Raw genomic sequence first — 17,824 nt, 5'->3', positions numbered from 1 at the left:
TATCTTATGATAGGTACCGTCTATTAATATGTAGGTACTCTGTGATAGCCAATGTTTATTCATGAATCATGATACACTATTAAAGCAAGTGATATTTAATTGCTAAAACGGAAATACGGCGGCATATCGACGGTGCCTCTGGTGCTGCAAATGTTCATGGGCGGCGGTAATCACTTAACATCAGGTGACCCGCCCTCTCGTTTGCTCGTTATTTAAAATGTAGTTTAGAAGCAGGCGTTATGTTGCGGAAGTCCATGATATACAAGGAACTAAAAGCTTAATTTGCTACAATCCGCCAAACCAAAGAAATCTGTATGGTGCAACATGCAGCATGCGACATGCACAAAAAAAATATATGAAAAAAGCTTCAAAAAGTTACTGGAGCTGTCACTACGATTAAAAAGGATTTTGAGCTCGTTCCTCGAAGCTCGACCTTCGAAATCGTTCAGTCACCTTTTGGACTATCAAACGATTGCACAAGATTTACCCTTGAAAACCCTTGTTTTTCTTACAGTGGGATTACTTATACTTATGGGAATCATAATACAGTACCCGAGTGTGCTTATTTCTTTCATTACAATGAATGTCCGATGTTGCATCTCCCGGTCGCTATTCTTCGCTAGCCTTACTTTCTTCAACCTTTGTGTTTTCGTTTTCATTAGAATTACTTTAAGCGTTGATATGCTACGCTCCATCACTCGCGATATTTTCGCTAGCGAGCATTTGGCTTCGTCTGTTTTGTCTATACTTCTTAGGGTCGTCTCCTATTTTGTTTCTCATTCTTTAATCTCTGAGTCTACTCTCTTTCATTACAATTACTTTAAGCGCTGATATGCTACGCTCCATCACTCGCGATATTTTCGCTAGCGAGCATTTGGCTTCGTCTGTTTTGTCTATATACTTCTTAGGGTCGTCTCCTATTTTGTTTCTCATTCTTCAATCTCTGAGTCTACTCTCTTTCATTACAATTACTTTAAGCGCTGATATGCTACGCTCCATCACTCGCGATATTTTCGCTAGCGAGCATTTGGCTTCGTCTGTTTTGTCTATATACTTCTTAGGGTCGTCTTCTATTTTGTTTCTCATTGTTCAATCTCTGAGTCTAGTCTCTTTCATTACAATTACTTTAAGCGCTGATATGCTACGCTCCATCACTCGCGATATTTTCGCTAGCGAGCATTTGGCTTCGTCTGTTTTGTCTATATACTTCTTAGGGTCGTCTCCTATTTTGTTTCTCATTGTTCAACCTTTGTGTTTTCTTTATTATTATAATTACTTTTAGCGCTGATATCCTACGCTCCATCACTCGCGATATTTTCGCTAGCCGTACCCGCATTAACATAAAACAAGCAGGCATGCGGCCGTCCATATTTCCCCCGACCGTCGTGACGGCCGGCCGCGGTATTGTGCGCGCGATACACATCTCCCGACGCATGCGCACGCCGCCACTGGATATTTAGAAGCTGTCTCTTAAATTCGCGTCCGAGGCGACTTAACGAGTCGCATTCTGCGTACGGCGACATGCGATCGGCTATTGTCCTTTTCCTTTATTTAGAACGTTCCCATAACCGGACACTCGTATTCCACGATCGAATAACTCACGGGGCAGCGCACTGCTCGCCCGGGACAGCTTCATTAGACAATTAGCGTCTACTGGAGATTTCTGTGCGGCTAAAAATACATCACAACTGTCCTATTGGGTACTTACCATAAGTTGTAAAGGTTTTTAATAAAATCTTATTTCGCGCCAGCGGTGATAGGTTAATGATGATGATGATACATAATTAGGTACATAAAAGAAAAAGCTGGTTGACTGACTGACTGACTGATCTATCAACTCACAGCTTTAACTACTGGACGAATCGGGCCGTTTTGCATGCCAATAGCCTATTATGACGTAGACATCCGCTAAGAAAGATTTTCTGAAAATTTAACCCCTTCAATCATAGATATCCTTCCATCTATTCTATGTGATGGTTTAGGTTTTTAAAGACAAATTAATCAAATACAAAACTGTCCAACGATTCAAAATAGGAGTAGAACTTAGATTTAAGTTTATATTATGACAGACCCCATAATTGTCTCGAAAGATATCTGAACGAAGTGTAACTAAAGAATTCATTAAATCTCGTACGTAGTCCGACAAAAATGATATCAACATTAATGCATACAGTTTAGTGTCCAAATATATTAGTATCCCTGACCACAAGCGCCGTCTCTAATTTACCCTGAACGGTAATATCATAGGGGGTGACACGTTCCATTACAAGACCTCTCATAAATACCTTATTGGCGGTGCGAGGTCCCCACCTTCCTCATTACGTTCCTTTCGAGATCATTAGTGGGTGATAAAATGCGGTGGAGTCGTACCCACGGCAATCGTTGCATCCGTAACACTTTATATTCAACTCTGCCCAACCTACCCTTTTCTCTTTGTTTTCAATTACTGCTTGTCTAAAGGTTAGGTTTAGACTATTTTGAAGGATACCTCATACATGCTATTTTTAACCGACTTCCAAAAAAGGAGGAGGTTCTCAATTCGTCGGGATCTTTTTTTTTTTTTTTTTATGTATGTTCCCCGATTACTCAAAGACCCCTGGACCGATTTGGAAATATTTTTTTTGTTTGAAAGGGTATACTGTGCAGGTGGTCCCATATAAATTTGGTGAAGATCTGATGAATATCTTCGGAGATGGAGAACAGAACTCCTCAATGGATAAGAGCAAATTGCTCGCGATCACTGTAATAGCTTAGTAAACAGTAGGGTTTTAACTGGGCATAGCATATTATAGTACAGTAGGGCCACTAAAAATTGTGAAATAAAAAATTTTCAAAAGAAAAATAAAACCGACTTCAAAAACCAAAAACACTAAAAAGTAGAAAATAATTTTTGTTTAGCTACACATGTAATGTACCTAGGTATGAAGTCGGGCGAGCTTCACTCTTGGATTTCTAATTTTGTTTTTACTATTTATATTTAGTGTTTCAGTTTAGTACTCTTATAGTTGGGTGAGACCTTGATTGTGAGTGAATACCCACCAGAACACGTTCTCAGCTGTTATTCCCAAAATCAGTTTAATTTTCAACTCCCGACCCAAAAGAGGGATGTTATAAGTTTGACGTGTGTATCTGTGTATCTGTCTGTGGCATCGTAGCTCCTAAACTAATGAACCGATTTTAATTTAGTTTTTTTTGTTTGAAAGGTGGTTTGATCGAGAGTGTTCTTAGCTATAATCCAAGAAAATCGGTTCAGCCGTTTGAAAGTTATCAGCTCTTTTCTAGTTACTGTAACCTTTCACTTGTCGGGGGTGTTATAAATTTTTAATTTACACGTGTCTGAGATGTGGCACTACGTTTGTACGCAAGGGATCTACAGTTGATCTGACGAAGTGCAATCGATACCTAACTGTATGGTAGCTAAGCGGTGGTGCAATCTACGTGTCGCGTAGACCGTGTAAGCGCGAAGCGTGCGCGCCTGTAGCGAAGTGTCCTCGAGAGGACTATCATATGGTAATGAAACTCGATATACATTCCGAGTTCAAGATGACTCCTAATGCGCATCTAAATATTTTAAACTCCGTGCATTGTAAGGTTGTGCGACTTACTGACGGATAAGTCGACGCACATAGCCATTTAGACTTTAAACAAGTGTGAATTAAAAATTTATAACACCCCCGACAAGTGAAGGTTACAGTTACTAGAAAAGAGCGGATAACTTTCAAACGGCTGAACCGAGTTTTTTGGATTATAACTAAGAACACTCGATCAAGCCACCTTTCAAACAAAAGAAAACTAATTGAAATCGGTTCATTAGTTTAGGAGTTACGATGCCACAGACAGATACACAGATACACACGTCAAACTTATAACACCCCTCTTTTTGGGTCGAGGGTTAAAAAATACATTACCTTGAGTGGGTGGGGTGCCTAGTTCAGAGAGCATAAACTAACACAGGCAAGTCACTTGCACGTGTGACATTAAACACTTGCAGCAAGTCATCTTCTGCAAGTATTTTATACTAAAACCTAAAACTTGAAGATTTTGACGTGACATTACAGAATAATTGACATTGACTTTGCAAGTTTCATTGCTAGGCTTACAAGAATCAAAACGAAAAAATACTACTTTTTAATTTTATGACGACTCAGTGCGATTTCGTGTGAGTGAAGAGGACTTAAAGTTTTATACCCATACCTCTAATCTATGCAGCATAATCTTACTTATGTCGTCTTATTTATGTTTTTACTATACCATAATAACTAATAATGCTAACCACAAAGTCACATAATTATTGTATAGTAGTATGTAACATGATAGTATAGGGATAAGATCCGAAATGAGGAGATTCGCAGGAGAACCAAGGTCACTGACATAGCCCAAACTGTTAGCAAGCTGAAGTGACAGTGGGCAGGCCATGCCTGTCGTAGAGGCGATGGCCGTTGGAGCCGGAAAGACCGCGTTTTAGCAAGCGTAGTGTGGGACGCCCTCCAGCACGATGGACCGATGATATAAAGCGGCTGGCGGGAAGTGGCTGGATGAGGAAGGCTGAGGACCGGGTGTGGTGGCACTCTATAGGGAAGGCCTATGCCCAGGAATGGACGTCCACAGGCTGATGATGATGATGATGTAACATGAGCTAATTGTGTCCCTCTTTAGACTTCTTTAAGAGTATCTTTGTAATTTTGCTCGTCGTAATTCCAAGCCGTGTGTCGCGATGGGGCAGTGCATTGCGCGGGCACTCGCGTTATGGTAATGAGATCGAATCCGAAATTGGACGCAGTGTGACCGCCACTCGATTATACCGCGCCTGACGTTTTCAGCGGGTGAGAATGTGACCTTTAGATATTCTGTCTACTAGCTTATTAGCTAGGTAGGTACTATAAACCGCCTAAAATAAAACTTCAAATACTGACTAAACATCACACTTAATATTATAAAGGAGAAAGTTTGTATGTGTGTGTGTGCGTGTGCGTGTGTGTGTGTGTGTGTGTGTGTGTGTGTATGTTTGTTACTCTTTCACGCAAAAACTACTGGACGGATTGGGCTGAAATTTAGAATGTAGATAGATAATATCCTGGATTAGCACATAGACTACTTTTTATCCCGAAAAACCAAAGAGTTCCCACGGGATTTCGAAAAACCTAAATCCACGCGGACGAAGTCGCGGGCGTCAGCTAGTAAAGGAGAAAGTTTGTATGTGTGTGTGTGCGTGTGTGTGTGTGTGTGTGTATGTTTGTTACTCTTTCACGCAAAAACTACTGGACGGATTGGGCTGAAATTTAGAATGGAGATAGATTATACCCTGAATTAGCACATAGGCTACTTTTTATCCCGGAAAATCAAACAGTTCCCACGGGAATTTTAAAAACCTACATCCACGCGAACGAAGTCGCGGGTATCAGCTAGTACTGTAATAATTACTCGTATTATGTAGTGTATGACATATTAAGTATAGAAGATGACTGTAGCCATGTTAGGATGAGGCGTAGTCGAAAGAAACATAGTAAAAACATACATACACACATACATACATACATAGACTGCTAAAATCATAACCCTTCCTTTCGGCTTTGCCGTAGTCGGGTAAAAACATTGGCCTGGTGACCAAATAATACTCTGAATATGTTAGAATTAGTTTATTGTGTCTAGTGCACGCGTAATCAACCCGATTAACACTAGCTACGATTTAGGTACAATCAGCGAACCTACCTGTTATATTTTCGGAATTAGAACCTCTAGATTACAATGTAATTGCAACCAATTTAATCAGTTATTCTCGGAAAAAATATATTTTTCATCTCTCTTTCCCCAAATATAAATTAGCAATTAAGGATTATCTTGTCAAAAACTGGCTAGCTATACAGTAGTCGGTTTTAGTTTGTTTTTATCTTTTTGTAACATACTGTAATTCTTTTTTTCGTTTTCGTAATCTTCTCTCTAATTATTCAGTTGTAGGCATATAATTTATGCAATAAGTGTAAATCTTTCATTGGAGACAATTAATGTTTAAGTGATTCACACATTATGTGTTAGTATTACCTATCGATGAGGTATCGATCTAATAATATGTAGGTACAATAAATCGATTGTTAATAATCATCACTTTCCATCAGGTGTGATTGTGGTCAAGCGCTTACCTATAGTGAATAAAAAAAAAACTAATAAATTAACATGATTAACCAATATTTACCCAAAAATCACGTAGGCGAAACTCAAATACGGAAACAACGGTAAAACACGGAAAATTTTCCAAGAATATCTAACAGGGATTTGGTAAATCCCACGGCAAAGTATAGAATTATCAAAACCATTTCGTCACAAAGTTTCCTTGTCTACATTAAATTAAAGAAACTGTAAAAACTTCTTGAAACTGTAAAAATCTTTGAAAAGAGCAACCGCCGAGTTTCTTGCTGGTTCTTCTCGGTAGAAAAGGCATTCCGAACCAGTGGTAGATGCTTTTGACGATTCAAAAGAACTTGTAAAAGTCTAATTGAATAAAAATATTTTGAATTTGAATTTGAATTTAAAAAAACCACAGTGAAATGTATATGTGGTTTTACGCAAGGATTACTTTGAAAATTAGCTAAGTGCACGGCTTAAACAAAAGAAACATCTTATCTTAACTGGCAATGTAAATATGAATCGTTATCAGTTTTCTAAGTCACGCCTCGGCGGTTAAAAACATCTATGTATGAGCATGTATTGTTTGCATTCGCATTTTGCTGCCGTATTACTTGGTTTATCTTAATTTATCTTTTAAGAGGGGTCTCTCCGTCACTCGCTTCATACAAACGTAGTTCCAATTTCATTTGAATATTAAGCAACCAAAGTCCATGAAATTTTGCAGACATATTCTAAAAACTAATATCTGTGTCTGTGGTGTTTTAGATTTTACTAAAAATATGTAGTTTTAAAATTACAGGGGCTCAAAGATTTGTATGAAAATTTTTAAGACCGCGTAACTTTGAAACCGAATATTTTAACAGTAATCTGGAAAACCACAGACATAGATATTAGTTTCTAGAATATGTCTGCAAAATTTCATGGACTTTGGTTGCTTAATATTCAAATGAAATTGGAACTACGGTTGTATGAAGCGAGTGACGGAGAGAGCCCTGTTAAGATCGCGGTTTTACAATCATTAGTTATTATGTATAATAATATTATTGGTTATAAATAAGTTGCATATTTTATACTTATTTAACATTTTCTCTTAAAAAATCACTTTCTTGCAATTTTGTTTTTATTTATATTATTACTTTTTTCAACAATCATTATTAATTAATTGCGTATACGTTATTTATTATTATAAGCACGATATAATTTCTCTTTTAATTATTCCGTTTCTGAATTTATATTAAAAAAAAAACTGTAACTAAGTATCTCAATTAATTATTTATTTTATTATTTAATTAGAACGGACCTTTTTAGTCCAATTCTACATAAATCTCAACTCTACATAATTATAAAATTGTACCTACTTAATTAATTTAATGTAAACTTTACTTTTTTATTTAATGTGGCAATAAACTACATCATGTAGAGACTAAAAATATCACATAGGTACCTACCTAACCAAATTATTCATCTGTGATAAACCATTTTTAGTGAAAGACGATAAATAGTGAAAGAAAATTAACATAAAATCAGCAAGGATAAATTAAAATAAATATATAATATTAACAGCTATAAAATAATAAAACATTTTCAAACGTTTGATTTATGCACAATATTAATAAGGAACCAATTATAAGCGTTATCACGATTTATTAATAAAAGTAAGTATCAAGATCAAACCCCATTGATGTGTGCTCCTATTTTTGATTAGTGACTCGTAAGATGACACAGGAAGCGGTTGATCTTGATGGTGGCTTGCGTCGCGTCGGTGGTCGGTCCACTTTAATTCTGTCATCTCCAGCCACGAATAGCTCAACCCTTTGTTGTTAGATGTGTGTTGGATTCTTTAGTGGCTGTTTAAAATATTGCTCCCATATTTTAAAGTTATTTTCATAAAGTTTATTTAGTTTCAAAGCTGAGAAAAAATCTTGGTGTACCTTACATATTGCATAATACGGTATTAGCCTTTGTCATCAAAAATAAATTATTTCTCAGTGATGATCAAATAGATGGTCTTCCGTCTTTTTTGTTAGATTTAAGTATCATAACCATTTTGAATTATCGATTAAACTAAAAAAAAGCACGTCAAATCATTGTGACGTCACATGCCAGTATTTCATAGAAGCTCGCATACTCAACGCGTGTTTTGACGTTTGATAAAAAGATACTGATTTAAATAGTTGAACTTAGTTATAGTTGAGAATTAAAGTTAGGTAGGTAAATGAGAGAAATAACAAAACCTAACCTAGCTATTGAATTCTAATTCGTCACAGATACAATCGGCTGTCAGAAAATATTTCAAGTTTCCTGAACGCAATAAAATTCACATCCATGCGATCGCGTGCCGACGAAGTGAAAACGGGTCAGGCGGCAACAGTGGGCATAAGTCCGTGTGCAAACAACAATAACAGGCAAACCCACGGAACGGGGCGAGGTTGAGTGGCTTCCGACGGCGACGCAAGATTGATCGTTGACCGATTATTATGAATAATGATTTTTTTTGGGTGAAAATTGGATCACAACTGTAGGTCAAATATAAGTTGCTTATACATTAGCCTACATAGGTACTTTAATTTTCTATAATTCCTGTAGTAATATGCCATTTTTTTGTTTCTTCAAGGACCATTAATTATGTAATGTAATAGATTTTTACACGAATGCCTAAAAAAGGAGTATAATGTTCACAACTTAGGTCAAATATCTTACATTAGCCTACTTAGGTACTTTAATTTTCCATAATTCCTGTTCTAATAATATGGCATTTTTTGTTTCCTCAAGGTTTACCCCTATAGGTATGTAGAATTTTACACGACTGCTCAAAAAAGGAGTGCAATGTTTTCCGGGTTCATGTATAGGTATGTATGTATCTATGTATGTATGTATGTGAGATTCTTTATCCCATCCATAACTTCTAACTGCTTCAATGTATTTAGTTGTATGGGGTATCCCGAGTGACACTGTATTTTTTTTTTGAAAAAGTTCATTCAGTATTTTCACACATTTTTTTTATTAAAAAAAAAAGAAAGTTCAACATTATGTTTTTCACTTATCAAACACCAGACCCAATCTAGAACAAATTATAGTCGGGTTTTTGAAAACCTTTTAATTTCTTTCTAAAGTTGTTTTATAATTCTATCCACAATCAAACCGCATTCAGTAACGAATACGTAGAACGCGCCCCATCCGGTACACTACCTGGATTAAGAACCCTTCAAATAAATTCAATACGGAAAAAAGTCCAACTTGTCACATAAATCTCACGACGGCGACTGAAGGAATAAATATCTCAACTCGCGCAGCCTTCGGATTCCGAACGAAGGAAATATCGCACCCGAATTCCCCTGCAGCCTTAGAACGAGCTCGAAAACGTTTATAGAGTTCGAGTATTAAAGCTCTGTAACGTCAAAGTAAAGTGACCTAAGTTGCCTTGTTCAAGGATTCAAGTTGTTCAATAAAACTTCATCATGATCAACCCATTGCCGGCCCACTACTGAGCACGGGTCTCAAAGTGAGAAGGGTTTAGGCCATAGACTTCACATATCTTTGAGAACATGGAGAACACGCAGGCATGTAGATTTCCTCACGATGTTTTCCTTCACCGCTAAACCAATAAAACTTGTTCAATAAAAAATCGTTGGCGAAGCTATATAATCATGACTCGGAAATCATGTAAAGTAACCGGTCTTGTGCTTTATTCCTGTCGGCCGTATCGGATTTTCGTGCAATCGGATTGTGAGAGCGAGAGAATAGAGATTGCACCTGTGATTGTGCACACACTTGTTCTCTATAATATCTCCTGTATAGTTAACTACTGCCCGTTGAGTTTGGATGCCGTAACCGAAATTCGATCATGAAAGAGGACAAAATTATAAAAATTACACCGAATTTACGACTTTAAAAACTAATAACTCAGTGACTTTCACGTTGTTCAGAGAGAAAACTCATACTAAGGTACTGGTTGATGACAGGCAAAGGGAAAAAAGCGCGAAAGTTTTTTTTTTTTTTTTTGTAAATACGAATTCCTGGCTCCGCCCACGTGCGAGCGACAGGTGAATGCGCGGGCGCAGCCGGTGTTTACGATTGCTCTGTTTTCGCGGCGTGGAATACATTAGCGAATATTGATAGGTATCTATAGCTGCTGCAATTGATAGTGTAGTTGCGTCTAGCCGATTTCACAAGTCTGTTTGGCTGATTTCAAGAGATCGTTAGGTTTCTTGGAAGTAGTAAAATGTTATTGATTTATTAGCAACTTGAATGTAATTGTACTTAGCTGATTCAAATTGATGGTGCGATTGTAGGTAAAGCTTAGGTATTGCCTCCAATGTTATGCCTAAATAGTTATCTACTCTTGATTAGGTAATAAATTAAATCTGGAAGGACATTTTTAGCTTTCAAGCTTTAACGGACGTTTGGGATGGAGACCTATAGGTACATACCTATAGCTGGAATAATTTTTATGATTCAATAGATTTTGTAGGTACGTAAAAACTGTACAAAGATAGTTAAATAATGTAGAACGAAATTGTTATACTTATCAATGATGCAAACCATTTTTGATAAATCATAATTTTTAAATGACAGTTGACAATAATAACTAAATTATCATTGACTTTTTTATAATAACTAAAGTATCATTGACTTTTTTATTCCTACACTTCACGGCTTTTTGTCAATTGTTGGGATTTCAACATCATTATTAGCGTTTTAGGTAGATTTATTTCATTCATTATTAGAACAATCACATACCTAATATTACAAAGTTTAGATCCACTAGCTGCTCTGTTTCAAAACATCAGATAGAAGAGAAAACGTAAATAAACCTGAACTTTGACACTATAAGTTCACATTAGACAGACAGCGTTAGATATTTCCAAATTAGCATCAAAGTTAGGACTTAAAGTCAGTAAATCAGCCAAAAACAGCCATTCGAACTTTGATTATCGCCTCGCAAAACTACTGTCAGAAAAACAAAAGTTGATAGGCGATGCATCACGATGCATATGCATGCAAAATACAGCCCGAGAAAGACATACAACAATGAACAATGGGAGCATAAATCAGTATAATTAGTTTTGCTCGAACGGAGCGGAGTCATTGGTCAAAACGAGAGTCAGTCCCCGCCCCTTGCAGCGGTCGGCGTTAGAGCAGGTACTTGGCATTGGCAAGTTGGATTGGATCAAACGTAACGTCAGCAATGAGAGTTTGGCATTTTTAAACTTTTTGTCTTCACACGGAATGAGAAATGGCAGACTATCTGAGGTATGAATACCTGAGGCCTTAAGGTGTATTTACACATTTGCACCAAACTCGTCCCAGGTCATGTCTCGCACTCACGCAGTTGCAAGATTATGCAAAACATGTCAATGATATTAAGAATGAATTCCTACGTGTGGTCTTTCATCCTGTCATTGACATCATTCCTCATCGAATGTGCTGGTAGTTAGTGGATTATGTTGACAAATAGAGACAACGTGAGTGTGTATACAAAATTTTAAGTTGTCATAATGGCTGGCTTACCGTCAAGTTAGCCATGCAGCGTCAAGTTTACTGGATGCCGTTTTAAGAATGCTGCAAACTTGATCGTGTATATTCACTTTGATTCTATGTCAGTGCGAATCGACCCTAGCGGTGAGCGGCGGCGCGCGGGAAGTTGGATGGGAGGGTGAATGTGTAAATGCACGGTTAGAGTTTAGTTTGACTGTTAGTTTTTACATTACAAGTAATTCCGAAAAGTAGAGGTCCGTGATCGAACCCCCGACCCCCGAATAGGAGGCATACTTAACACTGGGGTATTACAATTTTCTGGTCCTTCCTAAATAATAAATAAATAATCGTATTGAAATATAACTGATAAGATAATCAACCTTTACTATTAGATAGCTTATTTTTGATTGAATTATGCCTTGACATAATTAATTGGAATTTTCGCTAAAAATAATAATTATAATCAAGATAATGAGATACAAAATTTTATCAAAATATCTGTTATCCGACTTCGGCGAGTCAAAGGGAGGTTATCAGTTAACGAGTAGGTACTTATAAGTACCTACATAAAAAGAAGTCTTATCAGTTTACAGGTGTTGTATTTTACCGAATTTAATATTTGATTAAACATGCCCTAATTCTTGTTTTAACTTTGTTAGATCTTCAAGATTTGTAACTTTGATTAGGTTTAGATAAGTATAACTTTAAGACTCCGCTTACAAAGTGAAAAACATCTAGTAAAATAATGTACCCAACAAACAATCGTGTGCTATATTATTTAACGGAAGAAGTACAAATTCATATTCCGTTAAAACCACTTCTGAAATAAGTACCTATTAGCGGTATAATTCTTAGCACTAAAATAAGACTCTCGATTTAAATTTTTCAAACTGCATAAACGTGTTAAGTTGACAAGTGTAAATTAAAAATTTATAACACGCCTGACAAGTGTTGGTTACAGTAACTAGAAAAGAGATGATAACTTTCAAACGGCTGAACCGATTTTCTTGGATTATAGCTAAGAACACTCTCGATCAAGCCACCTTTCAGCCAAAAAAAAAACTAAATTAAAATCGGTTCATTACTTTAGGAGCTACGATGCCACAGACAGATACACAGATACACACGTCAAACTTATAACACCCCTCTTTTTGGGTCGGGGATTAAAAATAGGGATGATGACTACTAGTCAAATCAGCGACTTTTTATCAAACATCAAAACGCTCGCTTAGTAATGAAGCTTGTATGAAATTCACAGATGTGACGTCATAACATTTGACGTAATTTGACGTACTTTTTTAGTTAAATCGATAATTTAAAATGTTAAGAAAACTTAAAACTAGCATTGAATGTGGCTTAAAAATTAAAACAAACACTCTATTAAATAGTTACTAAGAAATAATTTATTTTTGACATAGACATCATCCCCATACTAAGTAGATTTTTTTAAAGTAATTAAAAATTAGTAAGTAGTATTTATGTTTTTGCTGTCGGTACAAGCTGAGTCGCGTGAATAGCGCATAGATCAGTGCGCGTCTTTACAGCTGTACATCATGTTTTATGTTACTTACTCGTACTCACAGCCTGCTATATACAGACATACATAAATATATTAGCGTATTTTATTATACTTGCACGTAAACCCCCGTCCACACACTACCCGTGTGGCATGGGAAGGAGCGAGGAACGGAGGCTGAGACGTAGTGTGGCCGCGTTACTCGCATGTTCCTCGTTCATGCCCATCGCTTCCTATTTTGTCGGTAAGTAGGTATGCAATAGCGCGCACGCTGCCACAGTTTCGACGTCCATCACGTTGCAAAGGCAAGTGACCTAGTGCAGCGGTGTCGGCTGTCGCGATTAACAGGGCTCTCTCCGTCACTCGTTTCTGCTCGTTTCATACAATCGTAGTTCCAATTTCATTTGAATATTAAGCGACCAAAGTCCATGAAATTTTGCAGACATATTCTAGAAACTAATATATGTGTCTGTGGAGATTTTTCTAAAAATATGTAGTTTTAAAATTACAGGGGCTCAAAGATTTGTATGAAAATTTTTAAGACCGCGTAACTTTGAAACCGAATATTTTAACAGAAATCTGGAAAACCATAGACATAGATATTAGTTTCTAAAATATGTCTGCAAAATTTCATTGACTTTGGTTGCTTAATATTCAAATGAAATTGGAACTACGATTGTATGAAACGAGTGACGGAGAGAGCCCTCTTAATTGCGCGAGTAGTGCAGTGTGTGGATGGGGGGTAATGTGGCGCGTAAATGTGTTCGTGTACAGTCAACAGCATAAAAAGGATAAACGGACGGAATTTTCGTGAAGCTAAAACTATTAAAATGTCAAATACAACCCTTTATTTCAATTCATTATTATAGTCGGAATAAAAAACATGTCGATTCATAGTAAATTAACTTTATAAGCTACGTATTCGTACAATTGAACACCATAACAAGATTACAATTTTATTATTCTCTAAGCGTTTGTCTTGTCAGACATCAGTTACGAATTTTATGACTAAATAAAAAACTTATAAAATCTCGCCTGTGACTAAAGAAAAACATAGACTAGAAATATACTCCATACTATAAATGCTAAAGTGTGTAAGTATGTTTGTAAGTTTGTCTTTCAATCACGTCGTAATAGGGAAACGGGTTGATGTGATTGTTTGCATGGAGATTTATTTGGAGAGTAACATATTAAGCTACTTTTTAACCCAGAAAATCAAAAGAGATTTTTAAAAATCTCAATCCACGAAGTTGCTAATAGGTAAATGTCATGAAGCTGAGGTCATTCACCGAAGATTGTAATTTTTCAGCGTCAGGACATTATTTTATCTTGAAGCATAAATTATTAATTAAATGCGTAGATTCTAGGTTCAGAATAAAGACACGTTATCATTGACAAGCAAGATATTCACATGGTGAATTCACATTCGAATAAATTTTTAATCTTTTGGTAGTGCTTGTTTGTATGTGGAATAATTAATTGCAGGAAGCTATGCTGTGTGCGTAAATAGCAAGCCATTTATGCAAACAGGCTTGACTTTTTAAACAGATTTCTTTGCGAGAACTCCGTCCATCTTTTTCTTTCGTCTGTGATTTAACCGGAAACTTTTTTTACATGACGCTTGAGAAACTCCGTAAGCTGTGAAATAATAAATTTACTTACTTGAATCGTAGAGTTTATAAGTAATAGGTACTTTTTGCTTAGCTTAAGCAAAGTTATGGTTTTAAGATCTGGAGGAGGTATTGAAGTTACATCATGGTTACATTGACTAGATTTAAATAATAGAGAATTACTTTGAAATTGATTGACCTCGAAGGGTAAAACGGTCTGTCGTCTTCATAAAATATTCTTGTTATGGTATGTCATTTCCCGTAAGGTCTCCTACAGACTACAGACTTTTTATTGACGATGCGACGAAATTTTCACAACCACACCCGTACTACTAGTCCCTATAGTTTTTGAAAAGAATGAAGAAGAAAAATTTGTAGAGCTTCGGTTAAAGGAGTGAACTGTAATTCGAAAGGTTGCCGGTCAAACCCCACCCGTTGTAATTGTCGTACCTACTCTTAGCATAAGCTTAAATTTACGCTTAGGTGGAGAAGAAAGGGGAATATTAGTCAGCATGATAAACTTGGCTAATATTCTTACTAAAAATACTATTACCACTACAATCTTTAAATTATCTTACAAATCTAACAGTTCTGATCATCAAAAAGAGTAAATTGTTACCTATTTTGAATAAATAAATGATTTGAATTTGATTTTAAAACTCCAAAAGAGTGAGGCTTGGACTCGCACTTGGCTGTTTTTTTTTTTAATTTTAATCTGGGTACAGGGTTAGTCGACTAAATGTCATAGTCCCATCCGACTAGCCTATTGTCTGCCTAAGTCTACTTTGTGAGGACTTGTAAATAAAATATTCTTATTATGGCGTGTCATTCCCCATAAACATCACAAAGTTATAACGCCTACCATGTCAGCGGGCGCCAATTTATGACGTACAATCTTCAGCATTATTAAATTTATTAAATGAAGCCATACAGAGTCGTTAGCCTTGTTTAAAATTACCATTATGGATGACAGGAATATGTTATTTTATTATGAATTGACTTGGATCTTGTCACTTGACAGCATTTCAATTCAAATTTTTATCATCCCATTCTAAGCTTTGATGGGAAATCATTTAATTAAAATTGGACTGTTTAACATACTCTCTGATCTGTAGGTAGTTACATTATCCTTGAGTGATATAGCTGTGGGTAAATTAAAATGCCCAGTTCGTATAAAAATCTTGTCTGAATGGTATGAATTCTAACTCCTCTGACGTCAGTTGCGTCATAAAGCCTCTCAAATTATTGAATGTCTGTGATGTGTGATCGCCCTTATAATAAAGTCTAATTAATAAATTACTAGTATGAATTAATAGGCTTTCCCTATTTTTCATATCATATTAATTATGACAGCTCCAAATTATTCATCACATAACCAAAGCTCATTACCCCCCTTCCGAAACCCCCAAACCCCCCCCCCCCCCCCAATCTAATTAATATACCTAGTACTAGTGTGAATTAAAAGGCTACCCCTATTTTTCATATCATATTAATTATGACAGCCCCAAATTATCCATCACATAACCAAAGCTCATTACCCCCCTTCGGAAACCCCCAAACCCCCCAACCCCCTTCGATATCACATCCAGGGATTTTGTTTCGCACCCATCACCCATCAATCACGCGACAAGCTGATTGATGTGACGACACTCGATTCATAAAGGTATTAATTTAACTTCGCCGCTGACATTGATTGATATTATCGATATTAATGCGATATATACTCGAATAATTACCCCGCGGCCTCCGTCCGTATCGATTATTCATATCCGATGTACTCGTGCGAGTAGATAATTTCTATAATATAATCGATGTTGAATATATAATCGATAGCAGATATATTACAAGTGTAAATTAAAAATTTATATCACCCCCGACAAGTGAAGGTTACAGTAACTAGAAAAGAGTTGATAACTTTCAAACGGCTGAACCGATTTTCTTGGATTATAGCTAAGAACACTCTCGATCAAGCCACCTTTCAAACAAAAAATACTAAATTTATTAGTTTAGGAGCTACGATGCCACAGATAGATATACAGATACACAGACACACAGATACACACGTCAAACTTATAACACCCCTCTTTTTGGGTCGGGAGTTAAAAATGAATGCAATACTGTTGAAGTTGTATTGATATTTTTATCGATTATTATTACTATTCATTGTTTGATTGATCTACGTACCTAGAGTGTTTTATTGATATAATGTACATGGAGCTCCAACCAAGAGAAAAAGAAAAGCAGAAACGTGCGTTCAACCGTAAGCTTATAAACAAAAATTCTGACTGAATAAATGATTCTGATTCTACGATACAGAAAGAAATAAGCAAAACCTCATCTTCTTCTCTTCTTTTCTATGGCTCTTCGTATTGCGGTTTCATATTCCGCAATAATTCCGCCAATGTCAATCAACAACGTTGTGCTTAGTTGTTGGTTAGTTCTTGAATTCTTTCTTGAGAGACACCTTAACCTTTGTTAGACCTAATGTTTATAGATCAATCACACTATCAAACTAATATTATAAAGGCGAAAGTTTGTGTGTATGTGTGTGTGCGTGTGTATGTTTGATACTCCTTCACGCAAAAATTACTATACGGATTTGGCTGTGGAATGGAGATAGATAATATCCTGGACTAGCACATAGGCTACTTTTTATCCCGGAAAATCAAAGAGTTCCTACGGGATTTCGAAAAAAACTAAATCCACGCGGACGAAGTCGCGGGCATCGGCTAGTACATTGATATGACAGTCAGTGGCAGTAGAGAATGACAGACGGTAAATGTTTGTAGCAAACAAAATGTTTTCACTCAGCATCTGTAGTTAGACAAACGTTTAACAAACGCCCGTGTTGTACGGGAGAGCAACAAGTGCCTATTTGTAGATGTCAGTCGCGACCCACGCTACTGCCGTACTAACGGGTTAGAACTTACTATGTGGTAGGTTACGTTTAATGTGGTTATGATTGGTTACAATGAGCTATAAGTAAAACATATGGTATTAATCGACTTCAACGTTCCTGTGGAAAAAAACCGGCCAAGTGCGAGTCATATTCGCGCACCGAGGGTTCCATACTCGGGTCGTTTTTTCGACATTTTGC

At 36.5% G+C, this 17,824-nt stretch overlaps 1 protein-coding gene and 1 long non-coding RNA gene across 2 annotated transcripts in view; one reads left to right on the top strand and one right to left on the bottom strand.

Moving 5' to 3' along the window:
- Window positions 1-17,824, top strand: part of LOC123880728 (protein tiptop-like) — a 381,041-nt gene that overhangs the window by 334,503 nt on the left and 28,714 nt on the right. The gene's annotated exons all lie outside the window — the stretch shown is intronic.
- Window positions 493-9,008, bottom strand: LOC123880784. Its single transcript, XR_006799346.1, has 3 exons — window positions 8,928-9,008; window positions 1,420-1,423; window positions 493-507 (listed from the first exon to the last, which is right to left on the bottom strand). It is a non-coding gene; the product is annotated as an uncharacterized LOC123880784 (long non-coding RNA).

Source organism: Maniola jurtina, chromosome 3 (assembly GCF_905333055.1).
Source record: "Maniola jurtina chromosome 3, ilManJurt1.1, whole genome shotgun sequence".
Taxonomy (NCBI): Eukaryota; Metazoa; Arthropoda; class Insecta; order Lepidoptera; family Nymphalidae; genus Maniola; species Maniola jurtina.
Note: the sequence above shows the minus strand (reverse complement) of the source record. Positions and strands in the feature narration are given on the sequence as shown.